This window comes from Anomalospiza imberbis, chromosome 1 (genome assembly GCF_031753505.1).
Source record: "Anomalospiza imberbis isolate Cuckoo-Finch-1a 21T00152 chromosome 1, ASM3175350v1, whole genome shotgun sequence".
Taxonomy (NCBI): Eukaryota; Metazoa; Chordata; class Aves; order Passeriformes; family Viduidae; genus Anomalospiza; species Anomalospiza imberbis.
The window spans coordinates 41,538,485-41,559,114 of NC_089681.1; positions in this window are offsets into that span (position 1 = coordinate 41,538,485).

A 20,630-nucleotide genomic window follows, 5' to 3' on the forward strand; every position below is an offset into this window, starting at 1 on the left:
CAAAAACAAGCATAGCTAACAAAAATCTATCGTAAAAAATTCCTGAGAGGCTTTCCATCAGTTGTTGCAACAATGTTTCTGAAAATTATGTAGGAGACTCGAAGAACTAAAGGGCTGAAAAAGCACATTTACAATCACATCTTTCTAGTAGCAAAAAATGGCAGATGTTAAGGATCCTTTAAATATTAAAATGGATACACCTTAGTAAAACCTTATATTTGTAGCATTAGCTATGATTGAAAAAAATTATAAATATATTTGCATATATATTTTTATATATATATATTGTTTATAGATGTATTTTATGTGCTCATATGTATTAATGATGAGATTGTTGAATCAATCTTCAGGCGCTCTGTGAAGAGGATTTTAACTGTCCAAGGTTTTAAACAGACAGATTGGATTCTACACAGAAAAGCTGGAAACTAAAATTTCAGAGACACTGAAAGATTTAGATATGACATACCTCTGATGAGATAGCAGAGATTAACTCTTTTATTTTACAACATTTATAGAACAGTTTGGGACTTTTTTTTTCATATAACTGAATATCTAAGAGCAAAAAATTGCAAAGTTATAGTAGTGAAAATATATAGAATTCATGCAAAAAAACAGAAGTAATTCCTCCATTAAAATGGAATACTTTCTGGTCAGAATATTTTCAAATAATGGACTTTTTGAAAGTGACTTATAAAAGACATCAATAGATTAAGTGTTCACAATGTACATTACATTATATTGCATTAACAGATGTAATTTAACAGATAAATCCCACCCTCAGTTTGGGTGGTAGTAGAGGCAAAATCTGTGACTTAAAAAAAAAAAAAAAAAAGAAGAATGAAATAATGAGTTTTTAAAGAAAGATTATGGGGAGAGACAAGATGAAGTTATCTCATTTGCAGAGTGGTCCTCAGTTGCTAATTGAGGATTCAGCAAAGTCTCTCTGTCCTGGACAGAAAAGAGTATGAGTCTTTCAGAGCAGTGAATGCAGAACACTGCTTGAAAAAATCCACAAGTTGAAAATGGGACAAGGCTTTTGCCAGACACATAAGCAAAAATAAGTTATAAAAAAGGACAAGACCTGACATTGAAATTTTACCCTGAACTTCAAAAAGATTATAATAGTAACAGAATGAAAATGTAATGTGTTAAATTATGATTTGAATAGATGGTTTTTCTCACCATTTTACAGCAGGAGTTTTCATAATGTATTAATTATCTCTGAATCCAGCATATGACTTGGAGAAGATGACTTAAGATGTAAGCGTACTTCCCTTAGCTTTTTATATACTTTATATAATTCTTTACATGCATTCTGGGATCTTCAATCTTGTGGAATTGCTTACCTGCTCTAGTAATTAAAGGATCATATGCCCTCACCAGGCATTTATATAACCTATAATTTATGGACATATATAACAGAGTAAGACAAGACTTTACAGTCTCCAAGTCCAAATGTGAGTGGTTCAATCCCTTTCCAGTTTCCATTGACTCAAGAGAACTTTCTTTAAGCAGTTATCTGGCAAAATGTAAATGCAGAAGTTTAAATTTCCATCTACAGTGTCTCATTTTCCCAAAGTTTAATATTTCAATTTTGACAGCAAGGGTTTTATTAAATTTGTACTTTTTTTAGTCTTTCTTTTTCTTTCATTTCCTTCAAGTTATCTGAGAGATTTGACTTAATTTTATTCATTATTAAAAAAAAAAAAAAAGAAATAAAATACTTTTAGAAAGCCTCTCCCCTGGAACCCTGTGTACCTCTGGCAATACTGAAGGTGAATTCTTCTGTTCACTATAGAATTTTTACTGGCCAGAAGTGCAGCACTACCAAGTTAACTTGCTGAGATACAGCAATATCTATAACTCTGAGGATAAATATTTTATCCTGACTAAGAAACACATCTTATATAGCCAACAGAATAACTGCATCTATGTTGCCCAATGTAATAAATACTGCCGATTCCAACGAAATATCACGACCACTGTGCGGCGTTGGGTTTTTTTTTTGCCCCGGTCCTGGGCAGCTGGTGGTGCCCGGCTAATGGCGCTGCCTTTCGGTGAGACCGGGGCTGCCGCGTGTGTCCGGAGCTCTAGGGCTGAGCCTCCGCGTGGGTTGGCCGCTTTCGTAGCAGGACGCTGAGACGAGACGAAAGGAGAGCGAAGGCACACCCTGCCCCACATGGCTGAGAACTGTTTATTTCCCATGTGGCTGCCACGGTGGCCACAGCAGCTGTTCCCAGGTGCACGCGCGGGCAAAATGGCAGATTGGATAAAGGGAGCATGGGGTTAAATAGGGCGCAGGCAGACAAGGGCGGAAGCCCCCCTCGCCCAATGGGGACAGACAACAGGGGAGTGACGCGGAGAACGGCAACCTATGTGAACATAACAGAGGCGGGTACAGTGTTTTGGGACAAATGGGATTACAGAGGTGGGGTGATTGACATAGAAATTTCTGTGGGGAAGAAGGGAGTGGTTACAAGATTGGCATGACCGAGCTCCTGTGATACAGCTTGGAGCAAACCATTATGAGGGAGAAATAGAGGTACATAGAACCGATCTAACTAACATTTATTAAGAGCCCCAGCTGAACCAACCCGGCATGCAACACCACTGCTTCTGTTGTGGACGCTGTGATATGAACCCTTTCTATTTGGAGTACAAATTGCTCTTCCTTGTATTTATTTTCTAATAGCTGAACAGCACGGCACAGCTAGTAGAGGTCAAAAAATATTATAATTTTCTTCAAAATGTACTTATATGCATCAAAAAACTCAATTTAATAACAATTTCTTTTCTGTGACAGGAAGTATGCATTGCTGTTTAGAATTCTTGCATTTTCATAAGAGAAAAAGTAATATAATCTTTCTCTTCTGCAAAAGTTTTAGTCTGGCTTGCGTCTTTCAATTTCTGTTTAGGAAAAACTAGGTCTTTGTGGCTATATCATGCCACCTTTTTAACACTGACATATGTATATATGCCATGGCTTTTTTGCTGGCAAAATGTAAAAAAAATTTAAACTGTGACAACACCCCAGATTTCTCCTTGTAATGAAATTATACTTAGATTTTTTTTTTCATCTTAAGACAAAGACTAAGGCCACTAACTTATATTTGCCCAGGAAAGGAAAAAATGTAAAGAACAGGCTTTATTTTAGAAAATGCACTTTAATTTCCCTCGCACCTCCCCTACAGTGAAGTTGAAATGCAACTACATTGTGCTATAGTCACTTTACCAGAAGTCAAAGCTGACCCTGGAGAGAAAGAGAGCCAGTATTTTGTGGAGGTTCTATGAAGCCTCTCAGATAAAAGGAAACAGTTATTGGAAGTACTTTTTTTTTTCTTTTTTGATGGTAACACATATAAAGAACTTTGGAAAAAGGGCAAGAATCGCCAGTAAACTCTTGAAAGACTCTACAGCTCTCTACAGTTTTGCTCATTGGGAAGAATGAAGAAAGATGAGTGCAGTTATATGAGAGACAAACCTTTACGTGTCAGATGTTTGCATCCCATTTGAAGGAAATGTCTTCCCTAAAAATACAGAAAGATCAGAAAGTAAAGTATTAATTAAGGAGAAACTCTGAAGGCTCAGGAGAAGCCACATAAACATCCATCACTCTGCTGCATTTTTAGAGGCTATCAGTCAATTAGGGGCAAAAAGGAAATGTCAAAGACTTGCCTTTTTATAGATGTATCCCATGAGACTCTTCTGTTTTCTGCATATTGTAGGCCATACAGTTACCAATACTCACATGGGAAATAGGCAATTAGCTAAGAAAACTGCTCTCTTCATTGAATTTGGGATGGTAAATATTTTTAACTGTGTTTATGTAATGACCTCAACTAAAAATGCTTCATCTCCCATCAGATGTACATGAAGAAAGTAGCGGGGGGGTTCCCTTTTAAGAAGCAGTGAGGGGAAAATGAATGAATGAATAACAGAAAAGATAATTTGGACATACAATTTACACCTGCCATGAAAAAAGTCAGAAATTCTATTTATATCTCCTCATTTCCCAGCCTGGGAGAAGAGAAATGAAGAATGTTGTAGCCTCCCTCTAGCACCTTGACAGAAAAAAAAAATACCTAACAAATTAATAGCTTAAAAATATCTCTGCTCATAAAATAGCAACATTTGTACTGATCTGTACCTTACAAATTTCACCAGAATCAGGGAGCAAAAGGAAGAGAAGAAGAGAAGAGTGTTCAAAGAAAAGATTGTTGGTCCCTTATGCTGCTACTTTACAAATAAAAGCAGTCATGATAATAGATCATCCCTGTTTGGTTACAACACAGATGGAGGGTCAGGGCATGTGAACAAAGCTCTAACAAATACACTGAGTACAAGTCCCTTGGTTTCTACTGTATGGTTTTTCAGCTCTTTTTCTGTATAATTAAAAAAATCTCTGAAAGTAATTGTGAGATAGATAAATCAATGCCCATCATTCCTCTGCTGAGATTCTCTGAAATAAGAGAACATAATTTCAGAGATATTAACAATATATGCATACTTACACTGAATGAATGATGCATAAAAAATAATTTAGAAGTAGAATCAAAAAATTACAGAATGGTTGAGGAAAAGACCTCTGGAGATCATAGGGTTCAAACACCCAACTCAGTCAGGGCCATTTAGAACCCCTTGTTAAGGATGATTCCCAGACAGCTTTTGAATACCCTCAAAGAGGGAGGTTTCCCAACTTTTCTGTGAGACCTATGCCAGTACTCAGTCATCCTCCCAGTAAAATAGTGCTTGATCATAGAATCACAGAATGACCTGGTTTGGAATAGATCTTAAAGACCACCAGTTGCACCCCCCCTGCCTTGGGCAGGAACACCTTCCACTAGACTGGGTTGCTCAAAGCCCCATGCAACTTGGCCTTGAATACTTTCAAAAAGGGGACATGCAAAACTTCTCTGGGCAACACAGGCAATGTTCAAAGTGACCCTCCTGTTTCTCAGTTTGTGCCCATTGTCTCTTTTCCTGTCACTGGACACCACTGAAAAGAGTTTGGCTGTGACTTCTTTACAACCTCTCTTCAGACATTTGCACACATTGATGAGACTCCTATTGAGCCTTCTCTTCTCTAAGATGAACAGTTCCAGCTGTCTTCAGCCTTTCCTCATAGGAAAGACACTCAAGTCCCTCATCCATTTTCATGGCCCTCTTCTGGATTCTTTCCAGTATCAATAGCATAAATTGTTTTTCTGAACTTGTGGTTTTGTATTTTCTTTCATTTGCTTATTGAATTTCTGCAGGTTACACTAGCGTTTTCTCAACTTTACGTGGATTCTGTGGATTGTTCTGAAATATTGCTGGAAGTAACAAGGCTCCCATGGGCATCCATCCATTCTGTTTGCAAAATGCATGGCACTTTTTATTATTTTATCTATTCATTTCCCTCTGCACTGCCCTAGGCTCTGAAAATATAACTAAGCCTTGCTCTGTCAAGCAACAAGAATATTCACATTGGGCAGCTAGAAGCAGGAAAATCTGAAAAAATGTCTTCCTACACCATCATTTTATCTAGAGAAAGAAGAACTATTTTTAGCTCTTTATTGAATTGGTCAACAAACTAGTCTCTGGTGCTTAAAGTGGGTCAAACATCCTCTATAGCAGTATCACAAGGCTAAAATAAAGACGGATTTTTCCTAAAATTCTTTTGTAGCCATAACCAGTTGCAATCTGTTTTACATAATCAAAGGAATGAATTTTTATTCAGAAAGCATTTTAGATCCCTCCATAACCTAGTCACAAAAATTGACAAAATAGACAAAGAAGTAATAAAAAAAAACCTGTCCCTGTTATAAAGAATTAGATACTTGCCTTTGATCCAATTCAGTGGTGATAAAAAACCACACTGAAATGGTCTGAAGTCGGCAACAAGTAGGAGGAAACATCAAGTGACTGTTGGCTGTCTGTGGGGGATGTGATAACATGAGGTGATAAAACCTCTGACTCAATGAGCACTGCAGAACATGCACAAGCCTCAGAAAAGTGGATTATGGGGAAAGAAAGCAATGAAAAATAAAATCAAAATGAAGACCTAGTTTAACAAAATTGAAGAGTAACAGAATAGCAAAAGAAACACCATGAGAAATCAGACACCCTTATGCCATCCCTCAAATCTGATCAACCCTCATTCAACCACTGCTTTGCTTCTCTGCAGCAGGTATAGCACCAATTTGATGTGTACATATTCTGTAGCTCTTGACAATAAAATCACATGCCCATTTATAGTGTGAAGCACCAGAGTAAGGCAGAATTGCTATTCATATCCTTTGTAGGGGCTCTCTTGTCTACTGTCTGTAACAATCAATTATTACAGACTACCCACTACAAGCTAAACTTATTTACAAGCTAATTACTTTTGTACAAAAATACAATGGCCATTTCAAATGTTTCTAATTTTATGATTGCAATGATCTATATGAATTTATTCCATCTGTAATCACGTAGAACATGTGATGCATCCAGTGGAAGGGGAAGGAAAAATAGGTAGAGCATTAAAGGCAACAAATATTATTACAGGAAGGATTATTTTAAGGAATGAAAGCTGTTTACCCCTCTCCCTATTTAACTTTTTCAGCTGGTGTCTCCATTTACATTCAAAGATCACAAATACAAAAAAGCATGAAAATTTGCACAAATCATTACAATCAGTCTTCTGAATACACAATTTTTGTATTCTCAAAATACTTGATGTTTAAACAGCCGCTGTTTTTGCAGGCAGTCCCAGTTGCTGTTACATATCTTGCATGGAATTACACAGACATGCAAGGTCTTATGAAAGGTTTTATGAAAGTATAAAAAGATAAAATCAATTTAATGCTTACATTATGAGTTCCAAAGGATCGGGACTCACAAGGACAGAAACACTCCCTTAAAAATGATGACTGTCAAAACAATACATAAACCAAGATAATTTATAGCCTGGACAGACCAGAATATAAGCCAGAAACAGTAATCATTAAACTTGCAATAGTTCAGTTGTCCTTATTTCATATACTAAAATACACTTATTTCATAACTAAATCTACAAAGCAGAAAAAATGAATACACATTATTCTATATTAAGCATTTTCAAGAAAGGAACACAAACATTTGCAGTTACTACCTCATATCCTCTTGCATAGCTAAGATGCATGCACATATGTCATATTTTATCACACTTTTTCTTCCTTGAGCTGATAAAGATTCTGTATAAAACCTGCCACCAAGAAAACGCTTGCCTCTAATTTCAAATGTGCTTACAGGTAAGTCAAATTCATTTGAATGCACCTATTTGATCCTCAGTGATTTTGAAGATATTTTTACATTATCTTCATTCTTCAGAATGCACTCAAGAGGCAATGGTAATTAATATTTCTTTCCCAAGGTCCAGCTGGTCAAAGTAAAGCTGTGCGATCTATGACAAAAAGAGTGACTTAGGATTTCTTAGTATAATTTTTACCACAAAATTTCTATGAATAATACAGTTTAATCATGAAGAATTAAGTGTGTGCTGCTGTAGCGATTATCTTTCAGCCGAAGTTATAACCGCTATCCTGTCTACACAGTCTAGTTTATATTTCTCAGTTTCTGAGATTCCTAGTTTTCCACATTTCAGAAGGCAAAATAACACAACCAAATTTCAACCATCTACAGTGCAAAAAAATGGCCTTCAGTCAGGAGAGGCTTATCTAACAAAATCATGCCCCATTTAGTTAGAATCAAGACAGTGGTCAAGTACTTGCAGCTTCAGAAGAATCCCCTCTGTAATAGTTTCCAATGTTTCATCATAACTGAAAGCCATGAAAGACAGAAAAATTATGCAACAATAAGCTAAAAAAACCATAATGTGTTACAAAAATAAGAAATCAGAAGCAGCCCTTAAAATACAAGTCTTATGTTCCTACAGTACAGACGCAGCAGTGTGAATGAAGGTTGTAATACATATACGGTAATTAAACATGAGAAAATAGAGGTGTTGTCTATATTGACATGAGCCAGAAACAAACAGTACTGAGGGCACAGACTGCTGTTTTTTTCCTAGCTGGATATTCCAATATGTAATTTTTTTCTGAGGGACAAAACTGTCATAGTAAAATTATTAAAGAAAATAGTGGGCATTCTTTTCCTCAGCAGAAACATCATAAAACAAAATTTGGCATTAATAAAATGCATTTCAGAAATGATCAAGATATATATATATACACACACACATATATATATCCAACAGATATTTGTCAATTGGTGCATTTCAATATAATTATCTCTTTAAACAGACATGAGAAACAGAATATAGGCATCACAAGTAATGAAATATTATTCCAAGGGATGTTTCCTGGCATTCCACCAATCAATCTAACCCTCCCAAAAAAAAAGATTTTTTTTTTTTTTTTGTGATCCAGGTTATAAATTTAAATGTTTGAAATTCAATCATTTTGAGCCTTGCTGTTGAAACATGGGAAAAAATATTTTATTTCAGATCACTCACTGACTCATTTGTCATCACAATGGTGCTTGTTACTGTCACTTCAGGACACATGGCATTTGTAATCAGCTCACCGTATGGGGCTTAAAATAAGTAGCTATTATTTATCTCAGATGTATTTCTGATATTTTTCCCTATTAAACTTTTCTCCTGAATATCTGTATAGAATATATTCACTACAGTTAGAATTCTGTCTCCTAAGTGTAAGATAAGAATTAAAAAAGAAAAAACAAAATGACAACTTATGTTGCTGGGTATCCAGTGATTCTTAACCATTATCTCTTCCAAGTGACAAGGTCATTAAAAAAAAAACCTTCTGGAGCTAAAATTTTCACATATCTGGAAATGCCCTTTCATTTGGAGCAGAAATCCTGGCTTTCTCTCTGCTGTTTTAGTTCATCTCTGGTTTTTTTATTCCTCCTGGGTGATGTTACTGGGAAGCAACAAATTTCACCGGACCTGCTGGACATTTTATAGGAAACACAAACTGTTTTCTGGACTCACAGAAAATAGTTTTTTCCTGCACAGGGGACGCATAAGGATCTAATGTGAAGCCAGTACTGGGTACAGTATTAAGCTTAGAGTGTTACAAGTGAGAGACAAGACATCACTTTATTTGTTTATTGCCTTTATTCTGAGTGTATAACGTCATGCATAGCTCAGAGATAAAGAAATCAATAGCAAATAATTCCATCATCAGGTCTTTTGCACTGTACCTACTGAAATAGACATAGCTATGTCTGAATATTTAATGCAGGAAAGAATCTCTTAGTAATCCATTACTTCACTCTGCCACTGAGCTACCTGCAGTCCTCATTTTATCTCATCTCATAGTTTGATGAAAAATGCCACACAGCCTGGTCATAAAACAAAAGCCAGATTGCAAACAAATTATAAAGAGAAAATAAGTCATGTAACTATTTTATAAAATCATGCAACATGATTTTCAATTAGATTTTATTCCTGAATATGTTCTCTACAGATATAGTTTATCTGCTCTAGGTCTTTAGGATTTTCTAAATTCCTAGAATATATTGAGAAGTAAGAAAGAAAGCACAGCATTCTATTAGCAAATTGCTTTTTTTTCCTCAGGCTGTTTTCTTACAAAATAGAATCTATTTTACACTACTCTGTATTAAAAAGTAATTTGGTAGCATTGAGCTGGCATATATCTTCACAATTCTGCTCTGCTAACAAAAGCTTCCATCTTTCTAATGATTTAAACACCTTGTAATTGGCCTAAATCTGCACAATCAATGCATTCCCTCTGAGGTTAATGTAGTATATCCATTTAGTTCTTCAATTAGAAACTGAAGGATAAGGAATCTCAATATATCTGTCAGCAATTCAAAATAGCTTGCAGGTTTATACAGATGTATGGAACTCTTAAGAGAAATCAAGAGGTTCCTGCTTAAATTTATTGATATTTTGTGAGTATATGCAAAGACTATATGTTTTAATTTTCCCACTATTTTTGTTATATTAGATTTTCAATTTTCCAGCTGCTTATTAGGGATTCTCATGAGGTCTCCCTAGTTCCCTTTTTAAATTTTTTTTGTTTTTCCTTTGGTCTGGTTCAACTATAATTTCATTTTTTGTAGCAGAAAAAGACTAAATCAAACCAAAACAAAAACAAATAGATAAAAATAAGTAAACAAACCACAAAATCTCCCCAACACATGAAGCCAATTGTTTTTACAGCAGAACTTATTAAGAATTACACATGACACTAATAGAAAGAGCCTTAAAGTAACAGTCAAAAGCTTCTGATGTTAAGAATAAGAAAAAGGTTTTGTCTTTGTCACATACATCCAAAAAAAGAATTTTGTGGTAATTTTCTTGCAACCCTGTCGTGTAAATTGCTCATAACATTATTAATTATTTTTAAATTGTTTAGGTTATTTGCGGTGTGCTCTTCCCATTGGAAGGTCATCCATTAACCTTACCAACATAATCTATTTTCTTCCTTTATTTAAGCATATTCAGGTCCATTTCATTAAATGCTCCTTCTTTTCCTGAACAAGCTTTCCTCTTTTCCATGCATTTATCTCTGCAGATAACAGTCCAAAATCCCTCACACTTTGTGCTAAATCAAACAAGCCACTAGTTTTCTGGATAAACTTGCACACTTGCTTTACTTTCTGTAACTGACTCACTCTTGTGATTCAGGAAAGCGCATGGCAAATACAAAGAAATATGTGAAAAATATAACATCCACTATGTTAAAAGTTATTGTCTGTATAATCTATCCACCACTGGTTCTTCTGTAGTCAAATCTGTGCATGGCCCACAGAGAAGGCAGCTATCATGACCTCTATAGCTGAATCATAGGTTCAGCTAAGGTCAGGTTATTCTTCATAACTTGTGCTGACTTGTGATGACTTGTGCTATTAAAAGCTTACCCAGGATTTAAGTATTTTGTCTCTTTGTGCATTACAAGCTTTCTGTTTTCCAAAGATACATATAAGCAACTTGTCATTCTGTGTATATCCTATGTCCTTCTGCATAGAAGCCTCCTCCACAAATTGTCTGAAACTGTGGCAGTTCATAAGGGCAGAATACAGAAATCCAAACCCATTCTGCAGGAGACTTCATAGGAGTATTTCATCAACTAGTGCTAATGGCAAAAGACAGGCTAAAGAATCCTTTACTGCTTTTTTATCAGTGCTCAGAAACAACAAGAAAGCCAAATTTTTTTCATTCAGCAAGAGGTCTACAATGCCTTCTTTGCACACCTATATGTTAGCCAAAATAGCAGCCAATACAAAATTAGTACATTCTTCTTTTAGTGTTCAAGGTTATGAATATATGGGAACAGAATAAACTCAAAGGGGTGTGCCATGGTATTCCTCATGCTTCTTCCTCAACCAAGAACATAACTACAAGCTTTCTGTTTAACTCTCAACACCTGACAATGCTCTGGGATGCACCAATAAAATTACAGAAAATAGTAGGTGGTGCCATGGGTACTCTGAACTAACACAGTTGTCACAACAATTTCTTTGATCAGCAGTGCACAAGAAGAATAACGTCATCAGCATCGTATCTGGGCACCCCTGACATTTTCTCCAGCCATGAAGATCCAGATATCCACTTAGAGTTCAGGGCTCTTTCAACATGATAGTAAAAGCCTGGGTTCCTCACCTCCTGGTCCCTGGCCTGTTTCAGGAAAAAGTTATCAGCATCATCAAAGCAGGCATAAGAAACTACATTTGTGATTGATAACCAAATTTGCAACAGCCCCTCTTTCACATTCTTTTATTGAATCTTCATGTAATGCAGTGAAGTAATACCCATAAATATATCAAATTAATTAAATATCTTGTTTGCAATCAGATAAAGTACATACACATCTCTCTCCTGTCCAAAAATCCTGATATGAAATTAAATCACTCTCCTTTCACTATGAGTTGTAACTGCTTACCAGAGAATTGAATATGTGAAATATAACAAAACCAGTAAAATGATCCAATTGTCTTCTATGTCTCACTGCTTCAAAGGTAGGGATATAATTTTTATATTGATTTTCCCAACAAACCAAGAAGATGCCTAAAGAATTTCTATTTTAAAATTCTAATCTTGGAAATCTAATTTTTATATATGTATATAAAAATAGAAACATATTTAAATATATTAAAAACTTTATCCCAAACATGAAAAATTTTAATTTAGTTACATAGGGTTTCCTTTTTCCTTAAAAACTAATAGACTACATGAAGCTCAATGAAATCCGACAAAATTATTTCCTTGGAATGCATTATGACAGCTTAGAAAAAAAAGACATTGAAATAATATGCAAAGTGTAGTTCATCATTGAGAGAGAAATACAAAATATAGAACTATAGCTTGCTATGTTCAAAAAAAATCCTAAGGAAATAAAGCTTTCTTCTAAAAAGGTCAAAGGACAATACCTCCTTCTTCAGAGAAAAGGTTTTTTGGAATCTCAGTGCTCGAGATAGAAAGGTGGCTTTTTATGATGTCTTCTTTTTTCTGAAATACTTTGTACAATCTGGCCCTAAACATTTGAATGAGCAGAATATTCTTAGAATTAAATATTTCAGTAGTTTATCCTTGTATTTCAATTAACAGACAGGTTTGTAATTTGGGCTTGTTAAAATGATACCAAAGCATGACTATGGATTATTGTCCAGAATTGAAAAAAAGTGCTTTAAAATGTTTAGCTACTGTTATTGTTCTTTATTTTTTAGTTAAGAAGGAAGTGAATGTAGATTTTGTAAATTAACATTTTATTTCTCTTCTCATGCCTTCTTCACTCAGAATTCCCTCCCTTCCCCAAAACAACCTCCTTACAACAAACCCACTTTTCCTCTCAAAGAAAAAGTGTTTATTCTTACATGCTAAGCAGGGTTTAAACCCATTTTTGATGGGTTTTGTCTGCATTTTATGTCCACATACAAAATTGTAGTATACTGACATATTGATGTTATTCCTATATAAGTAGTGAGCTATTTTATGAATGAATGTGGAATTAAATCACCTTGTTAGAAATCTGTAGTGACATAAGCCACATGCTTATACTAACTGAAAAATATATTAGGCATCAGAAGCTTTATTAAGCTCTGAAATATAGAACTACTTTTTATAGAACTGCAAAAATTAATACTGTCTTTATAGGGTATTTAAGTTATTTTAAAGCTGAATAACATGAAAGTAGAAGTAAACATACAAATAAAAGTAAACATGTAAGTAGAATGCAAACCATTTGAAAAAGAAATTCAACTTGGCTTGAAATCTAAAAGAAATAAAGAAATACTTCAGAGAAATTATGAGAGTGGAGATGAAGCGTTAAAAACTATATTCTCAAAATTGTCCAGAGAAAGAATAAGACAACATAACCATGAAGCCAAAAACTTGCAATTCTATTGAAATAGAAGCCTTACTCATAGAATGCAGTCACGACTACTTCATAAAAAGGTGGTATCAATGCAAGAATGAGAGCAGTAATTTGGAAATAAACTAAAAAAAAAAAAAAAGAAAAACACATTTCACATCTCTGGATTGTGATTAAAAGAGAAATCATTATATACAGCCTAATACCTCAGGAAGTATTTAGTACTTAGTAAATTTCCCCTGAGGCCAGAGAACTCTTGTCATAAGAAAGAAATAGGACAAGACAGCATTTCAGGTCAGAAATATTTTGTTCTCACAAAATATTTTGCTTTATGCTCAAAATTTTAGGCTGACAGAGGTTGGGTTTTTATTCCCTCTTGATTTCCTTCAGAAACACTAACGATATTCCTTAATTTTTTTTTGCATCCCTCTTAGAAACAGAAGTCAGAGATATGTCTCTGAAGAGGTGGTAGATGAGAAGAAAACCTTCATTTTCCAAGAATACAATGCCAACATTTAAATGAAGATGTGAAATAGAATAGGGTTAGGAAAACTTGGCTGGAACTGTCAAGAGCTTCTGTATAAAATAAATTCATGAGGTAAAAGGACTGTTTTAGAAGCAGCAGAGGTGAAGGGCTTTGCGGCTTTCGTTCTTCTCACTCCGGTCTTGGGCAGCTGGGGTGCCCGGCTAGGCACTGCCTTCTGGTGAGACCGAGGCTGCCGCGTGCTTGGAGGCTCTTGGGCTGAGACCTCTGGGGTGGGTAATGCAGCTTTTGTATCCGTATGCTGAGAGGAAACAAAGGGACGAGAGAAGGCACACCTTGTCCTGCGTGGCTGAGAACTGTTTATTTCCCACGTGGCTGCAGTGGTGGTTGGAGCGGCGTTCCCAGGTCACGCACGTGGATAAAATGGCGATTGAACCAAGGAAGCATTGGGTTAAATAGGGGGCGGGCAGACGGGGGCGAAAGCCCCCCTCGCTCAATGGGGACAGATGACAGGGGAGTGACGTGGATCTCGGCAACCTACGGGAACATAACAGAGGTGGGTACAGTGTTCTGGGACAAATAGGATTGCAAGGATGGAGTGACTGACACAGACCTTTCAGGGATAAGTAGGGGGTGGCTATAAGATGGACATGTAAGAGCTCCTATGGTAGACAGCTTGGAGCAAACCTTTGTGAGGGGGAAATAGGGGTACAGAGAACAAACCAAACTAACATTTATTAAAATCCCTAACTGAACCAACGCACCATACAACAGGGCTTTGTGGTAGGCTGCATCTTTTCTGGGTGAGCAGGACCTGATTGGCTAGAGCTGGAGAAAGTGGAACTGAACTGAAAAGGTGAGGGAAAAAAGATGGATTGTAGTAAAAAGGAAATTATCCATTTGTGGGGTTTTTTTGAAAGATAAGGTCTTGGAAAATCTTTGGCAGAGAAACATTCAGGGGTGATGAAACTCTAGGTTAGTAAAGAGTGGATGAAGTTGGGGCAGAAGAAAGAGAGCTCAGGACTCTGAGTCACTTCAAAGCACTCTGTACCTTAGTGTTGATTGGGAGCTTGAGTACACCCACAAAAACTGCCATATTTTTGGTAACCATTCCATATCTCTTTGTAGGTGACTTCTGTAAAGCCCGTGATGATATCTTTTTCTTTCTTTTTTCTCTATGTAAGAAAACTTATTTTTTGTTCAATAGGTTTAATTATAATTACAGCAGAATCCAGGTTGATTTCTAAAAATCAAAATGCATTTAATTTGTCATTGCTAAATGCTAAATTTCCCATTATTAGCTCTGGCTGTGATAGCTTTGTTCTACATTTTTTAAATAATTCCTTTTAACTACAAATCAAATTTGAATGATACTTTAGCAACAGTTAAAGGGTACTTGAATGATGCATAAATAAAGTGCTCTGAAAGAATAAGCAGTGATTGGGGAATCAGTATGTGTCAAGTAATGATTCACAGGATAATCTTTCTCAAAATATTTCATTTAAACTCAAGAAAATTTACAAACCACTCATTTGCACCTCTGACTCTTGGCTTCGTCCTAAAAGCTGTATTATCAAGCCATTTTACTCAACAAGATTTTTCACACAATTTGTAAGTATCAGGTTCCCTGCATCTCTTTAGGCATACTTCTTGTTTTTCTGGGATTGAGTGGGTTTTTTTTTTGTTTTATTTTTTTGTTTCTTAATGTAAATAGAAAAAAATCAGACCTATTTCACTGGCAAATATAAACATTTTTATAAAATAAATAATTCAAACTTAATTAATTAATTGTTCTAATTCAGAGGTATGAATAAAAAAGAGCTTAAAAGCTTGAATGAATTTATAGTTGATCATGGTGGAACATGGACGACAGCTGCAACTGGCTGCATTATTGATGAGAAACACAAAGCAGTTACAGAGAACATTGAGTTAAAGAGAACAGAACATTGCTTTTCAACCTCATGCACAGATGTTAAAGCTTCATTATCTAAGTGGGTCTTGGGGAGTTATTTGTAGTGGGATTCCATATGCTTATGAGGCTCTCTCACTTGCTAACAACACTAGGTTTTGTTCAGCTTGCCCTAAGAACAAGACCTTTCTAGAACTTCTCCCTTTCTTTCCATTGCCTAATACTTCAAGACAGATTTGGACCTATAACTAAATCATTCAGATTGACTGGCAATTAAAATAAAGGGTGCAGATTAATGCAGTCACTACTATATTATTATTAAAGTACCTAAAGCTATAAAGGTTAGGTCAAGCTACAGGGAATGTTGCTAGCCACACAATTAGATAACAAATGTAAGGTGGAGCTCAACCACGTTTTCCATCACATTAAATGGCTAATGCTGCAACTGAATTGGGGCATTTTGAGGTAAAATACTGGCATATCTGCCAACACATTTGAAATATGCCATATTTACAAGTATGACACATCAGTGGAAAATAGCAACCTTAAAAAATAAAAAAGAAAAGGTTTTAAAAGTTTAGGTTTAATTTGTAAAGGTCCTAGGTTATATTCTTATTCTTGCTGGCATAATGCAGGCCTACTAATATAAAATGCTTTTAACAATTAAAAATACCCCTACTTAAATAAAGTGGATTTGCAAAGGAGGCTTCAAACAATTCAATTTTTGAAAATTCCATGTGATGGCCTTTGTGTATGCCTAAGTGAGCCTGATGTGTGGTCTGTGCCATTCTCTAAGAATTAAGCAGCCCTTTCTTTAGTTACACCTTGCAAACACCTTGCAAACACCTTGTGTTTAGGTCAGACCCTATTTCAGTTCAAGGTGTTAGAATGCAATTTCCTGTGCAGACTGCCTCACCCCTCATTTTGAACTCAACTTTTCTACTACTTCTATGTTTTTGGTTTTTTTGTTCCTTTTCAGATTTTAAGGAAATAAACAAGAATTTAAGCAGCAAATGTAACTCAGTAATCTCTCACCGTAAACTCCCTTCCCGACTACATTGTCATAAAACAGGAGTGGTCACAAGATAAAATTGTTTTCCTTTTCATGTTAACTTTCATCAAAGCAAGACTGGGTTTTTGGTTTGGTTTTGTTGTGGATTTGGGATTTGTTTTGTTTTGCTTTGTTTTTGGTTGGTTGTTTGGGTTGGGTTTTTTTCATGTGTTGTGGGGTTTTTTGCCTGCTGCTGAACTATAACTTGTGCTTTAAAAAAATCTAACAAACCTGATTTATGTTTCACATGAAATCAATACACAAAGTTAAAAGATGTCTTGCTATTCTGTGCCCTTTGGCATTATATCATTAAATTCCAGGAAATAACTGAATGTTTAAGAAATTAAGGATTTTCTAAATACAAAGAAGGAGTTTTTCCATTTGGGTTAAGCTTTATTTTATTGCGGATAATGGGCACTTGATACAAGTGAAAATCTAGATACAATATGGCTACACCTGCATGGACAAATGTTGGCCAGGAGAATGTCTGTGGCTATGCTGAGAATGCAGTGGCATTAAACATGCTCCAAATTTCTATACCAAAGTCTAGCACTGGATTAGTGAAATTTTGATGAACTGAGCAATCAATGCAAGATGGAATGTAGTTCCTACTCAAGTTTCATCCAAATGAAATCCAGTTTGAGCACTCCTATGCCACGCTTGCATAAACCATAGCAGCTTTGATAATTGGCTTTTAGAGTTTTGCTTCAGACATGTATTTCTGATGCAATGTAGGCACCCCTACAGGGCTGCCATAAAACACCAATTCCACTGTTCTTTGAGGCAAAAAACTAGTATATTGCCCAAAATTTAGGATTAGGGTTTAGGATTTGCTTCTACTGTGCCCAAGAAATCTTACAATGGACATGTGTCTCTAAACATTTCCTTTCAGCTTCAGAGAATCATCCTTCCTAGGACCTTCATGAGCCACAGCCAGCATCCATTTAACTAACATTTTTTCATTAATTTGCAGAATGAATTTTCTGTTCTGCATAAATGTAAATTAATATACCAAAGCATCTGGGGAAATAAATTTCTTTTTTGAGTATATTAGTAATTGATATAGAATTGCAGTGATTTCAAAACCATGAAAAACCTAGGCCTAGAAACACATACTGCTAAATACTACAGAATGTAAATTAAAATAATACAGAATGGACATTAACATTTGAAAGTCAAATCAACAAAGATTTGACTTTCTGTCTTCATTGGAGTTGTTTTGGAATTTTTTTTGCTGTTCTGTGACCTACTATTTGGTTGTTTCCACTTACAAGTCTCAGTGTGATAAAACAGAACCTTTCAAATTGTACTGCTATATTGCCACGAGAATTCATCTCTCAGAAAACAAACAAACAAACAAACAAATTAGATGTTCTAGTCGCATTCCAAATTAAGCAATCTACTACCTGCATGTTAATAAATATTAAAAAAAATTATAGGTGAGTTACTTCAATGTTTTGATCTATGCACTTAAATTATTTAGCACTTCCATCCAAAGACAATGGTCTTGTACACAAGAAAACAAATTCATACGAACTCCAAAGATGCTCTGATTCACATACTGTTTCATTCCCTATTAGTTACAATTAGTAATATTAGCTCATTTTAGATTAGAGGGAATGGTATTTTAATTTGGATCTTTAAAAGATTCTGCCATACAGTTAAATCCCATAAATAGGGATCATTTTCAAGGGAACTGCCATGCCATCCTGATCAGGAATATTTCTGTGAACCAGGACCCCAACAAACCCATAATTCTCTTACTCTGTACTTGATTTCAACAGCAGTGTAGACATAAGCATAAACAAAATTATAAGTACTACTAACAAAAGTTTTACATAGTCACAGCAAAAGAGCCCTGCAAACAACATTTATGACCTCTTATATGCATATATATGATATATGAGCAAGTCCAAGTCAAAAGTTTTTATATTCGTGATGTATGATATTCCACTAGCACTGAACATGTTATTACACAAATATGTACAACATAAAGGGAGACTTCAAAGCACATTTATATTTCCTGCAAATGTGATTAGAATGCTTGCTATTTTATTCTTCTTATTTATAATCAGGCTCTTTTGTACTCAACAATGCAAATGCACTCAAAGTGAGAGGTCCTATTGAGGCAATATCTTTTCTGTTTTACTGTAACATGTCTACTAGGACTAAAATTATGCTGCCACTTGCTTTGTAAAATGGAAGTAGTTAATAGATAAGTCATCCAAAAATTCTTCAGAGTTGTTGATTATATTTTTACTTAAGGTGTGAAGAGGTGAGTAATGAACCTCCTCCTCTCATTTGTTCCTTGTGCATGGGACTTTGCAACAATCGCAGTCCTGGCAGTTACCCAAGTCTGGTCACATCTATTCCTGGTAACATAACAGCTTGTATCTGTCACCATTACTTTCTTCTCTTCCCTGGTGATCACCCATTCTCACCAACAATTTCCCAGTTCTCCATTTACTCTGAAATATACCTGCTGTCAAAATGATTTAACTCTTTATGTGCAAATGTTATGTTTGTTTGTTTTTAAAATGTATAAAAGGAAAAATCACATAAAAAGAGTCTGCATTGTCATTCCTGAAGTATCAATTTTGTCTAATTCCTAAAAGAAAAACTTTTTAAATACTTAGAATCATCATGAACTTTAAAATTTAATTGACATCTAATTTTTTTACAGAGTAATAAAAGAAATTGAATTTAATAGAGCTTTTCTAAATAATATACATTGACGCATTTGGGTTTAGGTGAATTGGAATTCAAGAATTATGTCTGTGATGATGCTTCCTAAACTTCTTCAATTTATTCTGTTCCTTCTCTTGCATGAAACAGCTGATCAAGGAACTGAGCATGCTTTACTAGATGTTTTGTTCTTTGGTACATCCATTTCTAATAAAATATTGACATGAATCCACTTTTAATAAATAGAACTGTACCACCTATGAATACTTCTGTCATATGTTTTTGCCTTCTCTAGTATCCATGTCCAGGATACACAAATGATAGTCTAACTTCTGTTCCTGATCCAAAAAGTGAGATTAAAGTCATGTACCTTAAAATTTAAAAATTGTTCAATTCATCTGCTCTACTTTGGAAAACCACTACAGTGAAAACCTCATAGCACATATTCCATGCAAAATTCTGCAAGTTAGTAAGAAACATACTCTTCTGGAAAAACTAAGTCAAGATCTCAAGATCTTGAAAACTAGTGGCCAGAAATGTCAGATGAGCCTGGTTTTGCAGATCACCTCAATGAACTGAATTGACTAGAGGACTGAACTCTTAATAGGCACTAGATTAGTTTCTTCATGGCTATCTCTAATTAAACCCATGATTATATCAAACTTAATGCCACACAAACTTAATGCAGAGTAATTATTTTCTAGAGGGAGGTTATAAGATTCATTGTAAATGCCAAATGAAGACAGATTTTTCTTTCAGAGAGCCATGCATATTTACTCCCTCCTGTCTTTAGTGTAGGCAGTCTCATATTATGGAAAAGAAATATTCTGAGTATGTTTTTATCTCTACTCACTTTGCCAAAATGGGAACACGACAGCACGTTTATTCCTAAAATTTTAAACTCTATCTAACTAAACTTAAATGAATCAAAAAGACTACATAGACAACCAGCACTGACAGAACATGTTAACTCCACATAGAAGTGTTTAAGTTTAATAACATATTTAACATTTTAACATATAACATGTAACAATATATTTAACATTTTAAGTCTTGTAACATGTTTAATTTCTACTAATGCACAGCAAAAAGAAGCTCTGAAAAGAAATGTCTGCAGGCACCATGAATATTTTACACTTTCAAACCAAGTAGTTTGAATTGAAGTACATACTTACA